A 6,000-nucleotide genomic window follows, 5' to 3' on the forward strand; every position below is an offset into this window, starting at 1 on the left:
TACACAGGACAACTCAGGATCAATGAGGGGCTGGCTTGTCCCAGGTGGAGCATTCTTGTGGAGTCCTCAGTGGCCTAGCCTTGTTCCCAGAACTGAGTTCGACTACGGAAGAATGCCTGGCCCTGTGGCACTGGCTTGTAAGCAGGCAAGGAGGCTGCACAGTCAGCCACAGCTGGTGTCCACTTCTGGGCCTCTATTTCCCTGAAGCTCTTTCCATTTCACTCCAAAATCTTTCCCAACCTCTCTTTCTCTCATTCTCTCCTCGGGTGACCCAAAGTGCATTGTTTCAGGACAAAACAGAATAGTCAAGACAGAAACAGCCCCAGTGCCAGTGCAAATTCTGCCCTGATAAGTCACAACTCATCTGCACTGGCTTGGCCTAGGATACACGCAGGCTCATGGCGGTCAAACCTTAATGCCCAGCCAGTCTTGGACTGGGGACATTGCCCCTACATATAACTGCCCTTACACACACACACACACACACACACACACACACCCTTTCAGGAAACTGCCCCAGCTGCTCAGAGAAAGGAAATGCACATGTTTTTCAAATGTTAGAGCCAGGAAGAAATCGAGAAGTCATTCAGCTCAGCGTCCTCTTGACAGATGGCTGGAACCAAGGACTCAAGAGGAGAAGAGCCTTGCCTAAACTTGCCTGGCATGTTGACACCCTGGCCTCCTGACTCTTCCCAGACCTTGAAGTCTCTTGCTGGTCTGTACCCTCAGTGACCAAGTCACCAGCTCTTGTTCAAGTTCCTCCCTCTGCTGTAGAGCTGGTCATAAGCTAGCGCCATGACTGATGGGAGGAGTTTCCAGCTTTAGCCTCCATGCAGAGCAGTGGGGCTGTGTGGTCTGATGGTTAGAACCCAGCTTTAGCAGCTACCAACCCAGGTCTGAATCCTGGATCAATCACTAGGTAATTATATGTCCTTGGAAGGTTAAATAACCTGTCTGGGCCTCAGTTTCATCATCTGCTAAATGGAATAATAACACAATCTACCTCACAAACTATTGTGCAGATTAAATGAGTTACTATTCTTTAATCTTAAAGAACCTGGTACAGAGTAAGTGCTATATGAACCTAGGCTATTATTATTATCATTGGGATATTTATTATAAATGCATATTCCAGGCCCCACCCACAGAGAATCTGATTTAGTACATCCATATTAGGAACCAATCATCTGCATTTCAGCAAACCCCCCCAGTGATTTTAGTGGGTGCCTGGGGGAGAGAGGAATGCAATGGTCCAAGGACCATATTGACACCAAAGCTGTTTTCAAGGCTGACCCCACCCTGGTCTGTAAAAGAAGAACTCCAATGACCTAGTTAGCCTTCTTGTCTGAATCCCTAGATCCACATTCCTCACATTTCCCTCCTTCCTGGACGTCTTGTTAAAAGACTGGTCCTCAGGTCTCACCCAAACCCTGCGACTCTAAGTCCATCCACCTCACTACAAATAACTCAATTTCGTTTCTTTTTATGGCTGAGTAATATTCCATTGTATATATGTGCCACATCTTCTTTATCTATTCATCCAATGATGGACACTTAGGTTGCTTCCATCTCCTAGCTATTGTAAATAGAGCTGCAATGAACATTTTGGTACATGACTCTTTTTGAATTATGGTTTTCTCAGGGTATATGCCCAGTAGAGGGATTGCTGGGTTGTATGGTAATTCTATTCGTAGTTTTTTAAGGAACCTCCATACTGTTCTCCATAGTGGCTGTATTAATTTACATTCCCACCAGCAGTGCAAGAGTGTTCCCTTTTCTCCACACCCTCTCCAGCATTTATTGTTTCTAGATATTTTGATGATGGCCATTCTGACTGGTGTGAGATGATATCTCATTGTAGTTTTGATTTGCATTTCTCTAATGATTAATGATGTTGAGCATTCTTTCATGTGTTTGTTGGCAATCTGTATATCTTCTTTGGAGAAATGTCTATTTAGGTCTTCTGTCCATTTTTGGATTGGGTTTTTTGTTTTTTTGTTATTGAGCTGCATGAGCTGCTTGTAAATTTTGGAGATTAATCCTTTGTCAGTTGCTTCATTTGCAAATATTTTCTCTGATTCTGAGGGTTGTCTTTTGGTCCTGTTTATGGTTTCCTTTGCTGTGCAAAAGCTTTGAAGTTTCATTAGGTTCTAGAGTCTGTCATACAGAGTGAAGTAAGTCAGAAAGAGAAAAACAAATACCGTATGCTAACACATATATATGGAATCTAAGGAAAAAAAATGGTCATGAAGAACCTAGGGGTAAGAGGGAAATAAAGGCACAGACCTACTAGAGAATGGACTTGAGGATATGGGGAGGGGGAAGGGTAAGCTGGGACAAAGTGAGAGAGTGGCATGGACATACATACACTACCAAACATAAAATAGCTAGCTAGTGGGAAGCAGCCACACAGCGCAGGGAGATCAGCTCGGTGCTTTGTGACCACCTAGAGGGGTGGGATAGGGAGAGTGGGAGGGAGGGAGACGCAAGAGGGAAGAGATATGGGAACATATGTATATGTATAACTGATTCACTTCGTTATAAAGCAGAAACTAACACACCATTGTAAAGCAATTATACTTCAATAAAGATGTTAAAAAAAGAAGAAAAAAAAAAAAAAAACCCTGCAACGACTCCCAACTCTTGGGTTTAGGAAACAGCTTTTTCAACACTGCCCCCTCCCAAGGTGGTTCAGACGTTTATGGAAGGTTGACAGTCACTGACAAAGAGCAGGTTTCCCTGGCCCGGCTGAGCACTGCAGGTCCGGGGGAAGGAGACTGCCAGGGAGGGAGCCTGGGTCACCCTTTGCTCCCCTTCACCTCACCCACTCAGGGCTGCCACTCCACAGATCTCGATGCCAGCCTGGGTGGCATTTCCATGCTGGCCCTTTATTTCCTGCCAAGAACAGAGCTGACCTCTCTGGTCCACTGGCTCTCCGCCCAGCCAGGCCGTGGGCGGCATCCTTGAAGACCTCTTTGCCCTCTCTCCCCCAGGACTGAAAGGCTGTACTGAGGGGAGAGAGGAGGGGACCTAGGCATCATTTAGGAGGCTGCTAAGACCTAGCTTGGGGAGCAGCCAGAAAGATAGGTCCCCGTCCAGACAGCCCCTCCTCCCTGCCCAGACCTCTGTGTACTCATGCAAAGATAATTCAGTTACTGGGAATGCAGACTGGAGAGATAACCTGATTTAGAAGCTGAAACCATCTGAGCTGGGCAGGAAAGCTGGGGTGCAGGAATAGTCCTTATTAACCCAGGCAGGCTGGAGCAGCAAGAAGAGAAAAGGGGTGTTCGATGGAGAGGCATTGGATGGGATGGCTGCTTGGAAAGAATGATGGCTGGGGTTTGGGTGTTGGTCCCTCCCACCCTTCATCCCCCACCCTTCATCCATCCAAGGGCTCACTCACCCCTTAAATCTTCTGTGAATTCACTTTTTTTCTAGAGTGCTAACATAGCCATCATCCGACTTATACAACCATCCGGGGAGGAAATAAGCTGAGAAACCTATAAAGAGTCAGGGAGGAAGAAAACCTTTTCTGAGGTTTAATTTGAGTCATTGATCACCAACTACCCTCAGAACAAGTTATTTCAGGGTGAGCTGTCATCTGTGAAAGCTGGTAGTGTGGCTGCCATGGGACCCGCTGGGGAGGAAGCTGCAGGGAGTACTCAGGGTCAAGGTCAGAGGTGTGGGGACCATTCCTCCCCTCCTTTCCTTCACACCTGAGAGCCAGTCCCCACTCCCACAAATGCCAGGGGTGCCTTGTCTTCCCTCAGCCATCTCGAGCTTAGTACCTCCTTCTATATTTTTCTCTCATCCTCGTTTGCCTGGAAGTCCCCCCTGCAGTCTCATTTTCACCCACCTGCATCTTAGGAAGAAGATGCTCTGGAGGAAAGCAGACTGGCTCGCCCCTGGAAAGGAAAGCAAGTGATTAAGAATCTTGAAAACAGCTCCGGTCATTTATCTCTATCTGCTTCTTCTCCTCGCACAGGGAAATTTTTCTCTGCAAATAATTTGTCTTTCTTACAACCTGCCTGTTCTATGTCAGATGAATGTGAGACCCTGAAGAAGCCGAGGCAAGTCCAAGCGTTCCTTGGACATTGTAGATTAGATTTGTAGGCCGGAGGACAGAGCAGAGACCCCAGCCACACCCCAGATGCCAACTAGAGAGACCAGCCACAACTCCACCAGAAACGCCAGACCCACCGCAGGATGGCTGTGCTCCGCCCTGGCTGCTTCAGAACAGGCCTGAAAACGCCTATATTAAGTAGGCAGGAGACAGGCCGGCAATGAAAGAGTTAATGAAGAGCCAGACGTTTCCCACCCCCCTCCATTCTCCCCCTGGACCCAGATGAATAACCAGTCAGTAAGATGACCCCAATGGAAGAAGTCCAGAATCATCTACTCAGCTCTCAGGGGTATTTTACTCCTCTCCACACAAATCAAATCGCTCAGAGTGAAGGTGGGGCTGGGAGGGAGCCCAACGCGACAGGGCTTCTAACCTTTCAGAGGCGGGGCAGGGACCCGCCCAGGGCAGAGCCTTCAAGCCCTGGGGCCCGAAACCAAGGAGTCTGAAACTAAGGAAAGAGTGCTCGGACTCGCCAGGCCACAGCTGGTCTAGAATCTCCGTCCTTTTTTCCCTGAGAGTTTAACTTTCCAGAAAATTGCAGCGTGGCTTTCCCAGCGTGGTAAAATGATGAGGGGTTTGCTCTCACAGTCACCCTAGCCGTCCAGGGCACGATGAGTTAACCAGGGGACACGTAAGGGTATCAGATCTGAGAGAGCTTCAGACAAAGCTGAAACCCCCAGAGTCTGGCAGGAGCCAGAGACCTCCCACTTCTCTGCTCCACAGAAGAACCCACTTGGCTGGCCCTGGCTGTCTCCTCTGCCTGCCTGGTCCCTGTCCCCAGCTCCTGCCCGGCCTCCCCAAGTGCCCCACAGGCTGGCCTGCCTGAAGCTTTGTGTTCTTGAAGAGCCGGCAGATTTATAGACCTCAGCAGCAGACAGACATCCACCCCCACCTCGCCTTCCCCTGTCGCTCCCAAACCACACTCCCCCGTCCTTCTCTCCCGGCCACACCACATCAGGGGTGTCTGATGGGGGCAGGGCAGGGAACACAGCCTGAAGTGTCACTCCATCCTCAGGCGGGAGTGCCACGCTGCTGGGGGCCTGCCTTGCTGTGACCTGCTAATAGCTCGGAGGGGGATGTCCAGGAGAAAGATGCGAGAGTGTTCATTTCATTACAGCCTGCAGATGAGCAGGGGTCCTGTCTTTCTGGAATATTCTGCCCTGTAATAATTCTCAGGCTAAGACTGCAGTGACAGCAGTCAGGATGCCTCACCTCCCCAGATCAGTTCAGCCAGTGTCCCCCAGTCCCAGACAAGGTAAGCAGAGACTAATAAATTCACAGAGATGTGAACGGGCCATTTGTGTGGAAAGAGACAATGGTTGGAAGAGGAGATGTGGTGTCATGAGAAAAGTGTCAGACAGACTCAGGAGTCCTGGGTCCTGGCCTCTTAGACCATTAACTAGGGGTGGACCCCCAACCAGAGGCTGTACTCCTCTTGACTTTGGTGAGGGCTGGGTTACATTGCTAGCTTCTGAGGTTTCTCAGAGGATGAGTGAGCGAGCGTCCTTGGAAGAAAGAGGCATTGTTAAAATAATTGTTCAAGAATAATGGGCTCAAGGGGACTTCCCTGGTGGTCCAGGGGAAAAGAATCCGCCTTACAATGCAGGGGACGCGGGTTCGATCCCTGTTCAGGGAACTAAGGGGCGTGCCACGGGGCAACTAAGCCCGTGCGCCACAACTACTAGCTTGCGCACCTCAACTACAGAGCCCACGCGCTCTGGAGCCCATGCACATCTAGAGAGAAGACAGCGCACCACAACGAAAGATCATGCATGCCTCAACGAAGATCCTGCATGCTGCAACTAGACCCGATGCAGCCAAAAATAAATTAAATAAATAATCTTTGGGGAAAAGAAAAGAAAAATAAGCTCAGAAAG

This window comes from Orcinus orca, chromosome 8 (genome assembly GCF_937001465.1).
Source record: "Orcinus orca chromosome 8, mOrcOrc1.1, whole genome shotgun sequence".
NCBI classification, from domain to species: Eukaryota; Metazoa; Chordata; class Mammalia; order Artiodactyla; family Delphinidae; genus Orcinus; species Orcinus orca.